General features: G+C 59.7%; 1 non-coding gene across 1 annotated transcript; it reads left to right on the top strand.

Annotated features, from left to right (window-relative positions):
• The first annotated feature begins 11,075 nt into the window (after positions 1-11,075).
• On the top strand, positions 11,076-11,194 carry LOC131867789 (5S ribosomal RNA). The gene has a single exon (XR_009366321.1). It is a non-coding gene; the product is annotated as a 5S ribosomal RNA (ribosomal RNA).
• Positions 11,195-15,000: the final 3,806 nt, after the last annotated feature.

Genomic DNA, 15,000 nt, shown 5'->3' with positions numbered 1-15,000 from the left:
GAGGCGAGGGATGCGGCGGGAAGGCCCCGACGGCTAAACGGAAGAGGCTGCAGGGCCGCCTCGGAATGGTCCAAGCATCGGATGCGATTGGGACGACTACCAGTGCCAACCCCTTATCCCGCGATGCGTCCGATACACAGATAGTTCCAAGGCGGCCGAGGAGCCTCACCGCATATCAATCGGGGTGCGAGGCGAGGGATGGGGCGGGAAGGCCCCAACGGCTAGACGGAAGAGGCTTCAGGGCCACCTCGGAATGGTCCAAGCATCGGACGCGCTTGGGGCGACTGCCAGTGCCAACCCCTTATCCCGCGATGCGTCCGATACACAGATGGTTCCAAGGCGGCCGAGGAGCCTCACCGCATAGCAATCGGGGGTGCGAGGCGAGGGATGGGGCGGGAAGGCCCCAACGGCTAGACGGAAGAGGCTTCAGGGCCGCCTAGGAATGGTCCAAGCATCGGACACGCTTGGGGCGACTACCAGTGACAGCCCCCTATCCCGCGATGCGTCCGATACGAAGATGGTTCCAAGGCGGCCGAGGAGCCTCACCGCATAGCAATCGGGGTGCGAGGTGGGGGATGCGGCGAGATGGCCCCAACGGCTAGACGGAAGAGGCCACAGGGCCGCGTCGGAATAGTCCAAGCATCGGACGCGCTTGGGGCGACTACCAGTGACAACCCCTTATCCCGCGATGCGTCCGATACGAAGATAGTTCCAAGGCGGCCGAGGAGCCTCACCGCATAGCAATCGGGGTGCGAGGTGGGGGATGCGGCGAGATGGCCCCAACGGCTAGACGGAAGAGGCTGCAGGGCCGCCTCGGAATAGTCCAAGCATCGGACGCGCTTGGGGCCACTACCAGTGACAACCCCTTATCCCGCAATGCGTCCGATACGAAGATAGTTCCAAGGCGGCCGAAGAGCCTCACCGCATAGCAATCGGGGTGCGAGGTGGGGGATGCGGCGAGATGGCCCCAACGGCTAGACGGAAGAGGCCACAGGGCCGCCTCGGAATAGTCCAAGCATCGGACGCGCTTGGGGCGACTACCAGTGACAACCCCTTATCCCGCGATGCGTCCGATACGAAGATAGTTCCCAGGCGGCCGAGGAGCCTCACCGCATAGCAATCGGGGTGCGAGGCGAGGGATGCGGCGAGATGGCCCCAAAGGCTAGACGGAAGAGGCTGCAGGGCTGCCTCAGAATAGTCCAAGCATCGGACGCGCTTGGGGCGACTACCACTTCCAACCCCTTATCCCGCGATGCGTCCGATACACAGATAGTTCCGAGGCGGCCGAGGAGGTGGGGGATGCAGCGAGATGGCCCCAACGGCTAGACGGAAGAGGCTGCAGGGCCGCCTCGGAATAGTCCAAGCATCGGACGCGCTTGGGGCGACTACCAGTGACAACCCCTTATCCCGCGATGCGTCCGATACACAGATAGTTCCGAGGCGGCCAAGGAGCCTCACCGCATAGCAATCGTGGTGCGAGGTGGGGGATGCGGCGAGATGGCCCCAACGGCTAGACGGAAGAGGCTGCAGGGCCGCCTCGGAATGGTCCAAGCATCGGATGCGCTTGGGGCGACTACCACTGCCAACCCCTTATCCCGCGATGCGTCCGATACACAGATAGTTCCAAGGCGGCCGAGGAGCCTCACAGCATAGCAATCAGGGTGCGAGGCGAGGGATGCGGCGAGAAAGCCCCAACGGCTAGAGGGAAGAGGCTTCAGGTCCGCCTCGGAATGGTCCAAGCATCGGACGCGCTTGGGGCGACTACCAGTGACAACCCCTTATCCCGCGACGCGTCCGATACACAGATAGTTCCAAGGCGGCCGAGGAGCCTCACCGCATAGCAATCGGGGTGCGAGGCGAGGGATGCGGCGAGAAGGACCCAACGGCTACACGGAAGAGGCTTCGGGGCCGCCTCGGAATGGTCCAAGCATCGGACGCGCTTGGGGCGACTACCAGTGACAACCCCTTATCCCGCGACGCGTCCGATACACAGATAGTTCCAAGGCGGCCGAGGAGCCTCACCGCATAGCAATCGGGGTGCGAGGCGAGGGATGCGGCGAGAAGGACCCAACGGCTACACGGAAGAGGCTTCGGGGCCGCCTCGGAATGGTCCAAGCATCGGACGCGCTTGGGGCGACTACCAGTGACAACCCCTTATCCCGCGACGCGTCCGATACACAGATAGTTCCAAGGCGGCCGAGGAGCCTCACCGCATAGCAATCGGGGTGCGAGGCGAGGGATGCGGCGAGAAGGACCCAACGGCTAGACGGAAGAGGCTTCGGGTCCGCCTCGGAATGGTCCAAGCATCGGACGCGCTTGGGGCGACTACCAGTGACAACCCCTTATCCCGCGACGCGTCCGATACACAGATAGTTCCAAGGCGGCCGAGGAGCCTCACCGCATAGCAATCGGGGTGCGAGGCGAGGGATGCGGCGAGAAGGACCCAACGGCTAGACGGAAGAGGCTTCGGGTCCGCCTCGGAATGGTCCAAGCATCGGACGCGCTTGGGGCGACTACCAGTGACAACCCCTTATCCCGCGACGCGTCCGATACACAGATAGTTCCAAGGCGGCCGAGGAGCCTCACCGCATAGCAATCGGGGTGCGAGGCGAGGGATGCGGCGAGAAGGACCCAACGGCTAGACGGAAGAGGCTTCGGGTCCGCCTCGGAATGGTCCAAGCATCGGACGCGCTTGGGGCGACTACCAGTGACAACCCCTTATCCCGCGACGCGTCCGATACACAGATAGTTCCGAGGCGGCCGAGGAGCCTCACCGCATAGCAATCGGGGTGCGACGCGAAGGATGCGGCGAGAAGGACCCAACGGCTAGACGGAAGAGGCTTCGGGTCCGCCTCGGAATGGTCTAAGCATCGGACGCGCTTGGGGCGACTACCAGTGACAACCCCTTATCCCGCGACGCGTCCGATACACAGATAGTTCCAAGGCGGCCGAGGAGCCTCACCGCATAGCAATCGGGGTGCGAGGCGAGGGATGCGGCGAGAAGGACCCAACGGCTAGACGGAAGAGGCTTCAGGGCCGCCTCGGAATGGTCCAAGCATCGAACGCGCTTGGGGCGACTACCAGTGACAACCCCTTATCCCGCGACGCGTCCGATACACAGATAGTTCCGAGGCGGCCGAGGAGCCTCACCGCATAGCAATCGGGGTGCGAGGCGAGGGATGCGGCGAGAAGGACCCAACGGCTAGACGGAAGAGGCTTCAGGGCCGCCTCGGAATGGTCCAAGCATCGGACGCGCTTGGGGCGACTACCAGTGACAACCCCTTATCCCGCGACGCGTCCGATACACAGATAGTTCCGAGGCGGCCGAGGAGCCTCACCGCATAGCAATCGGGGTGCGAGGCGAGGGATGCGGCGAGAAGGACCCAACGGCTAGACGGAAGAGGCTTCAGGGCCGCCTCGGAATGGTCCAAGCATCGGACGCGCTTGGGGCGACTACCAATGACAACCCCTTATCCCGCGACGCGTCCGATACACAGATAGTTCCGAGGCGGCCGAGGAGCCTCACCGCATAGCAATCGGGGTGCGAGGCGAGGGATGCGGCGAGAAGGACCCAACGGCTAGACGGAAGAGGCTTCAGGGCCGCCTCGGAATGGTCCAAGCATCGGACGCGCTTGGGGCGACTACCAGTGACAACCCCTTATCCCGCGACGCGTCCGATACACAGATAGTTCCGAGGCGGCCGAGGAGCCTCACCGCATAGCAATCGGGGTGCGAGGCGAGGGATGCGGCGAGAAGGACCCAACGGCTAGACGGAAGAGGCTTCAGGGCCGCCTCGGAATGGTCCAAGCATCGGACGCGCTTGGGGCGACTACCGTTGCCAACCCCTTATCCCGCGATGCGTCTGATACACAGATAGTTCCGAGGCGGCCGAGGAGCCTCACCGCATAGCAATCGGGTTGCGAGGCAGATTATTGGGAAGGGAACCCCCTGGGATGCGGCTCAAGCAGTGCCCAAAGGGACTGGAATGCGGAATCACATCGAGAGACCCAAATGCTATACGAGGGCTCAAATCGAATTATCGATTTGGCCACGACATGGACGCATCGGAACGACTACCTTTGCCGAACCACTCGCAATTGCATCCATACCGAAACCAATAGACATTTCCGTTAGAGCCCTCGCATAGCATTCGGGAATCTCGCATGCCCCTCTAAATCGACCAATGCTGGCGCTCAATGAAAATCCGAGCGCTACCACCGTTCGAGCGCCAGCATTGGTCGAGTTAGAGGGGCACGGGGGAGAATGCTCCAGTCAACACCTCCCCTATATAAGTTATTTGTCCGATTCTCGCACAACCGTAGTCTGCCTCGTCGAATCAAACAACGGTCCCAGATTCCGACTTCCGTTCCGTAGAGACCCAAAAGCTAGATGGAGGCTCGCAAGAAAGAGAGTCGGCGCATAGCAATCGGGTTTCTCGAACGTTTAGGGACCGAGCTCACTTGCGGATAGGGCAAAATCCGCCAAGCAACCCAAAAGCTAGACGGGGGCTCGAATCGAATCGCCTAGGCGGCCACAACAACGACGTGTTGGATCGACTACCAGTGCCAAACCATTCAGCAAGACTAGTCTGTGTCGAGGCCGGATAGAGATTCTCAGAGAGCGCCCGCATAGCATTTAGGAGACCTGCCGCGTCCCTCACACTCGACAAATGGTGGTGCACGTTTATAAATCCGAGCGATCCCAACCCTTTCAAGCACCAACATCGGTCGAGATAGAGGGGCACGGAGGGGGCTGCGTGAGACAACACAGTCCCCTATATAAGTTATTTGTCCGATTCTCACACATCCGAAGAATGGTCATCAAATCGGACAACAGCCCAAACTTCCGACTTCCGTCCCAGAAAGCCCAAGAGCTATCTAAAACGTTCATGGCCGGAACTCGATCGCGGCTATACCAGTCCGCCAAGCAACCCAAAAGCTAGACTGGAGCTCTAGTCGAATCACCTCTGTGGCCATTGCAAGGACGTGTTGGAGCGACTACCATTGCCGAACCATTCCGCAGGTCGAGTCCATACCAAGGCCGCATAGAGATTCACGATGAGCTCCTGCATAGCAATCAGGAGACTTGCCGTGTCCATCACAATCGATAAATCCTGGTGCAAGATTTTTGCATCCGAGCGCTCCAACCAGTCGAGCACCAGCATCAATCGACATAAACGGGCACGGGGGGAGGATGCTCGAGAACACTACCTCCCCTATATAAGTTATTTGTCCGATTCTCAAGCAGCCGAAGTCTGGTCATCGAATCGGGTCAAAGACCACAACTTCCGACTTTACCCACAATGCAAGTCATCGAATCGAACATCGGCCCCCGAGTCGGACTCCATGCGTATGTCAGGTCATCGGACCCAAATTCCGCCTTCCTGCGCATGGCGGGCCATCAATATCAACTCGGTCATCGGACCCAAACTCCGCCTTTTTGCGTATGGCACGCCTTCAAATCGGTCATCGGACCCAAATTCCGCCTTCCTGTGCATGGCGGGCCATCAACATCAACTCGGTCATCGGACCCAAATTCCGCCTTTCTGCGCATGGCACGCCATCAACTCGGTCATCGGACCCAAATTCCGCCTTCCTGCGCATGGCAGGTCATCGGACACAAATTCAGACCTCGCCAATATGCCTACGTATCGAATCGGTCATCGGACCCAACTTCCGACTTCATCCATACTGTAGGGTCTTTGAGGTTGGCGCGGTGCGCTCAACCCAGGGAGTCGACCCATCGAAGCATACACCTCCCCTATATAAGCTATTTGTCCGATTCCCACACCTGTGTAGTTTGCACCTCTGACCAGGACATCGACCCCAACTTCCGAACTCGACTGCAACGACGGCACCAGCGCCTTGGTGCGCACCTTGCGACGCACAGTCCCAACATTCGCCTTCCTGCACATGGCAGGTCATCGGACCCAAATTCCGACCTCGCGAGTATGCCTACATATCGAATCGGTCATCGGACCCAACTTCCGACTTCATCCATACCGTAGGGTCTTTGAGGTTGGCGCGGTGCGCTCAACCCGGGGAGTCGACCCAACGAAGCATACACCTCCCCTATATAAGCTATTTGTCCGATTCCCACACCTGTGTAGTTTGCACCTCCGATCAAGACATCGACCCCAACTTCCGAACTCGCCTCCAACGACCGAACCAGCGCCTTGGTGCGCACCTTGCAACGCACAGTGCCAACATTCGCCTTCCTGCACGTGGCAGGTCATCGGACCCAAATTCCGACCTCGCGAGTATGCCTACATATCGAATCGGTCATCGGACCCAACTTCCGACTTCATCCATACCGTAGGGTCTTTGAGGTTGGCGCGGTGCGCTCAACCCGGGGAGTCGACCCAACGAAGCATACACCTCCCCTATATAAGCTATTTGTCCGATTCCCACACCTGTGTAGCTTGCACCTCCGATCAGGACATCGACCCCAACTTCCGAACTCGACTAAAAAGACCGCACCAGCGCCTTGGTGTGCACCTTGCAACGCACAGTGTCAACATTCGCCTTCCTGCACATGGCAGGTCATCGGACCCAAATTCCGACCTCATGAGCATACCTACTAATCGAATTGGTCATCGGACCCAACTTCCGACTTCATCCATACCGTAGGGTCTTTGAGGTTGGCGCGGTGCGCTCAACCTGGGGAGTCGACCCATCGAAGCATACACCTCCCCTATATAAGCTATTTGTCCGATTCCGACACCTGTGTAGTTTGCACCTCCGCTCAGGACATCGACCCCAACTTCCGAACTCGCCTGCAACGACCGAACCAGCGCCTTGGTGCGCACCAAAAGTGCGCACTTTTGGAGGGCACTTTTGTGCGCTCCAAAGGTGCGCACTTTTGGAGGGCACTTTTCTGCGCTCCAAAGGTGCGCACTTTTGGAGGGCACTTTTTGGAGGGCACTTTTCTGCGCTCCAAAGGTGCGCACTTTTGGAGGGCACTTTTTGGAGGGCACTTTTCTGCGCTCCAAAGGTGCGCACTTTTGGAGGGCACTTTTTGGAGGGCACTTTTCTGCGCTCCAAAGGTGCGCACTTTTGGAGGGCACTTTTTGGAGGGCACTTTTCTGCGCTCCAAAGGTGCGCACTTTTGGAGGGCACTTTTCTGCGCTCCAAAGGTGCGCACTTTTGGAGGGCACTTTTTGGAGGGCACTTTTCTGCGCTCCAAAGGTGCGCACTTTTGGAGGGCACTTTTTGGAGGGCACTTTTCTGCGCTCCAAAGGTGCGCACTTTTGGAGGGCACTTTTTGGAGGGCACTTTTCTGCGCTCCAAAGGTGCGCACTTTTGGAGGGCACTTTTGTGCACTCCAAAGGTGCGCACTTTTGGAGGGCACTTTTCCTGTGCTCCAAAGGTGCACACCTAGGTGAGCACCTTCGACCACACCTTGTAGCACACCAAACTCTGACTTTCGACTTCATCCGCAATGCAGGGTCTTTGAGGTTGGCGCAATGCGCACAACCAGGGGAGTCGACCCATCAAACCCAACACCTCCCCTATATAAGCTATTTGTCTGATTCTCATACATGCGTAGCCTGCAGGAGCAATTAGGACATCGACCCCAACTTTCGGCTTCTAAACGAAAACAAGGTCTTTGAGGTTGGTGTAATGCGAACAACTAGGGGAGTCAACCCATCAAACCCAACACCTCCCCTATATAAGCTATTTGTCTGATTCTCATACATGTGTAGTCTACAGGAGCAATTAGGACATCGACCCCAACTTTTGACTTCTTAACGAAAACAAGGTCTTTGAGGTTGACGTAATGCGCACAACCAGGGGAGTCGACCCATCAAACCCAACACCTCCCCTATATAAGCTATTTGTCCGATTCTCATACATGTGTAGCCTGCAGGAGCCATTAGGACATTGACCCCAACTTTTGACTTCTTAACGAAAACAAGGTCTTTGAGGTTGGCGTAATGCGCACAACCAAGGGAGTTGACCCATCAAACCCAACACCTCCCCTATATAAGCTATTTGTCTGATTCTCATACATGTGTAGCCTGCAACAACGATTAGGACATCCACCCCAACTTCTGAATTCGTCTGCGTTGACCGCACCAAAGGTGCACGCCTTGGTGCTCACCAAAATCCGACTTCCGACTTCTTCTGCTATGCGGGGTCTTTGAGGTTGGCGCAGTGCGCACAACCAGGGGAGTCAACCCACCGAATGCAACACCTCCCCTATATAAGCTATTTGTCTGATTCTCATACATGCGTAGACTGCAGCAATGATTAGGACATCCACCCCAACTTTTGACTTCTTAAACAAGACAGGGTCTTTGAAGTTGGTGCAGTGCACACAACCAGGGGAGTCGACCCATCAAACGCAACACCTCCCCTATATAAAGCTATTTGTCCGATTCTCATACGTGTAGTCTGCAGCAGCGATTAGGACATCGACCCCAACTTCCGAATTCGTTTGCATTGACCGCACCAAAGGTGCACGCCTTGGTGTGCACCCTGGAGTGCACTTTGGTGCTCACCTCGGTGCACACTTTGGTGTGCACCTCGGTGTGCACCAAAGGTGCGCACCTTGGAGCGCACCAAAGGTGTACACTTTGGAGCGCACCACATAGGGTCTTTGAGAGGTTGGCGCAGTGCGCACACCAAGGTGGGTGTTGAGGTGCGTGCCGAGGTGGGTGGGTGCTAGGGTGCGCTCCATGGTGGGTGCCAGGGTGGGTGCGTGCTAGGGTGGATTCCAAAGAGGGTCATAGGGTGGGTGCCAAGGTGGGTTGGTGATATAGTGGGTTCAAAGGTGGGTACTAGGGTGGGTTCCAAGGTGGGTCACAAGTTGGGTGCCAGGATGCGTGGGTGTTAGGTTGGGTGCCAAGGTGGGCTCCTGCGTGGGTGGGTGCTAGGGTGGGTTTCAAGGTGGACGCGAGGGCGGGTGCCAAGGTGGGTAACAAGTTGGGTGTTAGGATGGGTGAGTGCTAGAGTGGGTGCCAAGGTGGGTGGGTGCTAAGGTGGATGCCAAGGTGGTTCACAGGGTGGGTGGGTTCTAGGGTGAGTTCCAAGGTGGGTCACAGGTTCAGTGCTAGGGTGGGTGTCAAGGCGGGTGTCGAGGTGCCTGGGTGCTAGGGTGTGGATGCCAATGTGGGTCATAGGGTGGGTACTAGGGTGGGCTGCAATGTGGGTGCCAAGGTGGGTAACATGCTCGGTGGGTTCTAAATTGGGTGCCAGGGTGGGTGTGCACCCACCTTGCCCGAGGTGGGTGCCAAGGTGCCAGTGTGGGTGGGTGCTAAGGTGGATGCCAAGGTGGGTGAGAAGGTGGGTGATAGGTTGAGTGGTAGGATGGGTGGGTGCCAAGATGGGTCACAGGGTGGGTGCAAGGGTGGGTAGGTGCTAGGGTTGGTGTCAGGGTGGGTGGGTGCTAGGTTGGGTTCCAAGGTGGGTGCGAGGGTGAGTGTCAAGGTGGGTCACAGGTTAGGTGCTAGGATGGGTGAGTGCTAGGGTGCAAAGGTGCCAGGGTGGGTGCTAGGATGGGTCGATGCTAGGGTGAGTGGCAAGGTGGGTCCACAAGTGTCAAGGTGGGTGCCGAGGTGGGTGCCAAGTCGGCGACTGCTATGGTGGATGCCAAGGTGGGTCACGGGGTGGGTGCCAAGTTGCTAGGTTGGGTTCCAAGGTGGGTGCCAACGTGGGTGCTAGGGTGCGTGGGTTAAAGGGTGTGTCACAACGTGGGTGCCAGGATGGGTGCGCACCCACACTGGCCAAGACGGGTGCGGGTGCAAGGTTGGGTTCCAAGCCCGGTCACAGGCTGGGTGCTAGGATGGGTGGGTGCCAAGGTGGGCACCAGGGTGGGTGCACCCACCCTGGCCAAGGTGGGTCACGGGGTGGGTCCTAGGGTGGGTAACGGGGTGGGTACTAAGGTGCGTGCCAAGGTGGGTCATAGGGTGGGTGCCAAGGTGGGCACCAGGGTGGGTGTGCACCAACCCTAGCCAGGGTAGGTCACGGGGTGGTTGTCGGGGTGGGCGTCAAGGAGCCAAGGTGGGTGGCAAGTAGCCAAGTTGCGTGCCAAGGTGGGTGTCGGGGTGGGTGCCAAGGATCCAAGGTGGGTGCCAAGGAACCAAGGTGGGTGTCTGGGTGGGTGCCGAGGTGGGAGCCAGGGTGGGTCCCAAGGTGAGTGCAAAGGTGGGTGCCAGGGTCAAGGTGAGTGCCAATGTGGGTTCCAAGGTGCCAGGGTCAGGGTGAGTGCCAATGTGGGTTCAAAGGTGCTAAGTTGGGTGCGAGGTTGGGTGCGAGGGTGGGTGGGTGCCAAGGTGTGCTAGGTGGAAGCCCGGGTGGGTCGGCATCCCATGGGTGTCGAGTTGGGTGCCTGATGGGTGCTTCTTGTCAAGTTTTAGTCGTCGGGACTCATTTCGAGCCTTAGAGGTCGTTTCTTGTCCGGTTGCCCTGTCTTCGACCTGGGAACCCAATTTTGGTCCTCGGGTCCCATTTTTTTTTGTCTCGCATCCCACTTTTGGCCTGTGGCCTTTTCGGGGTCGATTCTCGTTTTGGGCATCAGAGCATGTTTCTTCTCCTAAAACCCAATATTTGTTTATTAAGTCTCGGAACACATTTTTGTTCTCGTGGACCCATCATGGGTCTTGGAACGCATTTGTGGTCCTTGGGTCCCATTTTGCATCCCGAAACTTGTGTTTTGGTGCTTGATCCCTATTTTGGGTGCCCACCTTGCACCAAGTGCGCACCCGGGGCAAACCGAGCGCCTTGGTGCACCGGGGCAAGATCGAGCGTGCACCCGAGGCGCCCCGAACATGCACCAAGGTGCACTCGGCCCACATGTGAGCGCAGGTCGTTGCGCCCGAGGTGGTGTGTGGGCACCGCGTTGCAGACGGGACACTGCACGCACACGACGCCCCCTCCAGGTGCACGCACGTAGGCCGGGCCGGGTGCACACCCGACGCCCTAGCAAGGTGCGCGCACCCGGGCAGGGCTCACACTTGGCGAACGGGGCGCACTTCGCGAGGGAGGGTGTGCACCTCGATGGGGGTGGGTGGCCGGGGTGGATTCGCACGTGGGTCGCGGTTTGCTAAGTACACACTGCGACAAGCTCATAACGGGTGCGATCATACCAGCATTAGTGCACCGGATCCCATCAGAACTCCGCAGTTAAGCGCGCTTGGGCCGGAGTAGTACTGGGATGGGTGACCTCCCGGGAAGTCCCGGTGTTGCACCCTTTTTTAGTTTTTCGCCGGGCGTCGCAATGCTATTTGAATAAACCTTTTGCCCGTTTGCGTTCTCGTCGGGGCCGGGCCGGGCCGGGGTGCGCTGCCCGCACTACCGCGCGCGCGGGGGCGACACCGAGCGCGCACCCGAGGCACCCCGAGCACACAGGCCACGGTGCAACCCGGGCGTTGTGCGCGCACCCCGGTGCGCCCGAGGTGCTGCGCGCGCACCCAGGTGAAATCGGTGTGCACCTCGGCCAGTGCGCGCTCGGTCGAGTCGCGCACGTTGGCCAAGGTGCACGGTGATGTTTCTTACTCTAAGGTTCCGCACCAGACGCCCGGGACAGGTGAGCGAAGCTGGGCGGGGCCGGGTGCGCGGCCGGGGCAGGTGCACGCAGCTGGAGAGAGCTTTGGAGCACACTTCGGAGCGCACCAATGATGCGCTCCATTCAAAAGTTTCCTGAAAAGGCAAAAAAAGTTGAGATTATAGAATTTCCCACTTGAGAGATTGTAAAAAAAAAAAATTTAAAATGAAGGAAACGCGGGTGCCAAGGTGTGCGCAGCCCAGCCAAGGTGTGCGCACCAAGGCGCCCACCCTGGCGAAGGTGCACGCAAGGTGCGCACCCGAGGCAAACCGGACAATTAACCCAACTTTCGACTTCGCGCGCACCTTGGAGCGCACTTCGGAGCGCTCCTTGGTGCGCACCAATCTTGGGCACCTCGGAGTGCACCATGGCGCCCACCAAGGTGCGCACCCGGGGCAAACCGAGCTCCGACTTCGTGCGCACCTTGGAGCGCACGAAAGGTGCGCACCATGGCGCCCACCAAGGTGCGCAGCCCAGCCAAGGCGTGCGCATCAAGGTGCGCACCCTGGCGAAGGTGCGCACCCGGGGCAAACCGAGCTCCGACTTCGTGCGCACCTTGGAGCGCACAAAAGGTGCGCAACCCAGCCAAGGTGTGCGCACCCCGGTCAAACCGAGCTCCGAATCGTGCGCACCAGAGGTGCACGCCATCGTGCGCACCTTGGAGCACACTTCGGAGCCCTCCTTGGTGCGCGCCGATGTTGCGCACCTCGGAGCGCACCCGGGGAAAACAATGCAATTAACCCGACTTTCGACTTCGTGGGCACCTCGGAGCGCTCTCGGGTTCGCACCTCGGAGCACACCGAGGTGCGCACCTTTGATGCGCTGCCTTCACCAATTTCCAGAAAAGGCAAGAAAACATTGAGAAGGTGTGCGCACCGAGGTGCCCACCCTGGCGAAGGTGCACGCGAGGTGCGCACCCGGGGCAAACCGGGCTCCGACTTCGTGCACGCCGCACCTTGGAGCACACTTCGGAGCGCTCCTTGGTGCGCACCATGGTGCCCACCAGGCCGCGCAACCCAGCCAAGGTGTGCGCACCAAGGTGCACGCGAGGTGCGCACCCGGGGCAAACCGGGGTCCGACTTCGTGCACGCCGCACCTTGGAGCACACATCGGGGCGCTCCCGGGTTCGCACCGGCGTTGCGCACCGTGGTGGGCACCTCGGAGCACACCAAGGTGGGCAGCGAGGTGCGCACCTTTGATGCGATGCCTTCACTAATTTCCATAAAAGGCAAAAAAAAAACGAGATTTTAAAATTTCCGTTTTGAAAGATAGTGAGAAAAAGGGAATGCTGGTGCCATCTTGAGCCCGCCCTGGTGCGCAGCCCAGCCAAGGTGTGCGCACCAAGGTGCCCACCCTGGCGAAGGTGCGCGCCCGGGCAATTAACCCAACTTCCAACTTCGCGCGCGCCAGGGTGGGAGCGCACCCAACAACCGGGCCTGGGAAGAGCCAATGCGAGAAACCCCACCAAACGCTCTGACAAAAAAAGAGGGGGCGCTCCAGTAACCCCGCTTCGGAGCGCACCCTGGGCAAACCCAGCCAAGGTGCCCACCCCGGCCAAGGTGCAGGCGAGGTGCGCACCCGGGGCAAACCGGGCTCCGACAACGTGCACGCCGCACCTTGGAGCACACTTCGTAGCGCTCCCGGGTGCGCACCTCAGAGCACACCAAGGTGGGCAGCGAGGTGCGCACCTTTGATGCGCTGCCTTCACTAATTTCCAGAAAAGGCAAAAAAAAAAGGAGATTTTAAAATTTCCGTTTTGAAAGATAGTGAAAAAAACGGAACGCGCGTGCCATCTTGAGCCCGCCCTGGTGCGCAGCCCAGGTAAGGTGCCCACCCTGGCAAAGGTGCGCACCCGGGCAATTAACCCTACTTCCGACTTCGTGCGCGCCAGGGTGGCAACCGGGCCTCGGAAGAGCCAATGCGAGAAACCCCACCAAACGCTCCGACAAAAAAAGAGGCGGCGCTCCAATAACCCCGCTTCGGAGCGCAGCCGGGGCAAACCCAGCCAAGGTGCCCACCCCGACGAAGGTGCACGCGAGGTGCGCACCCGGGGCAAACCGGGCTCCGACAACGTGCACGCAGCACCTTGGAGCACACTTCGAAGCACTCCCGGGTGCCCACCGGCGTTGCGCACCGTGGTGGGCAGCGAGGTGCGCACCTTTGATGCGCTGCCTTCACTAATTTCCAGAAAAAGGCAAAAAAAAATGAGATTTTAAAATTTCCGTTTTGAAAGATAGTGAAAAAAAAGGAACGCGGGTGCCATCTTGAGCCCGCCCTGGTGCGCAGCCCAGGCAAGGCATGCGCACCAAGGTGCCCACCCGAGGTGCACACCCGGGGCAAACCGGGCTCCGACTTCGTGCAGGCCGCACCTTGGAGCACACTTCGGAGCGCTCCTTGGTGCGCACCATGGTGCCCACCAGGGCGCGCAACCCAGCCAAGGTCTGCACACCAAGGTGCCCACCCCGGCGAAGGTGCACGCGAGGTGCGCACCCGGGGCAAACCGGGCTCCGACTTCGTGCACGCCATGGTGCCCACCGCGGCGAAGGTGCACGCGAGGTGCGCACCCGGGGCAAACCGGGCTCCGACTTCGTGCACGCCGCACCTTGGAGCACACTTCGGAGCGCTCCTTGGTGCGCACCATGGTGCCCACCAGGGCGCGCAACCCAGCCAAGGTGTGCGCACCAAGGTGCACGCGAGGTGCGCACCCGGGGCAAACCGGGGTCCGACTTCGTGCACGCCGCACCTTGGAGCACACATCGGAGCGCTCCCAGGTTCGCACCAGCGTTGCGCACCTTTGATGCGCTGCCTTCACTAATTTCCAGAAAAGGCAAAAAAAAACGAGATTTTAAAATTTCCGTTCTGAAAGATAGTGAAAAAAACGGAACGCGGGTGCCATCTTGAGCCCTTCCTGGTGCGCAGCCCAGGCAAGTTGTGCGCACCAAGGTGCCCACCCTGGCGGAGGTGCGCGCCCGGGGCAATCCGGGCTCCGACTTCGTGCACTGCATGGTGCCCACCAAGGCGCGCAACCCAGCCAAGGTGCCCACCGCAGCGAAGGTGCACGCGAGGTGCGCACCCGAGGTGCACACCCGGGGCAAACCGGGCTCCGACTTCGTGCACGCCGCACCTTGGAGCACACTTCAGAGCGCTCCTTGGTGCGCACCAGGGCGCGCAACCCAACCAAGGTCTGCACACCAAGGTGCTCACCCCGGCGAAGGTGCACGCGAGGTGCGCACCCGGGGCAAACCGGGCTCGGACTTCGTGCACGCCGCACCTTGGAGCACACATCGGAGCGCTCCCGGGTTCGCACCAGCATTGCGCACCTTTGATGCGCTCCAATAACCCCACTTCGGAGCGCACCAGAAACCCCACTGGACGCTTGGGCAAAAATGTAATGCGCACCCGAAGCCCCTACCCAGAAATCCCCAGTTCGGACATGGGGAGCTGCAACGGTAA

The sequence above is a fragment of the Cryptomeria japonica genome, unplaced genomic scaffold, assembly GCF_030272615.1.
Source record: "Cryptomeria japonica unplaced genomic scaffold, Sugi_1.0 HiC_scaffold_184, whole genome shotgun sequence".
Lineage (NCBI taxonomy): Eukaryota > Viridiplantae > Streptophyta > Pinopsida > Cupressales > Cupressaceae > Cryptomeria > Cryptomeria japonica.
Note: the sequence above shows the minus strand (reverse complement) of the source record. Positions and strands in the feature narration are given on the sequence as shown.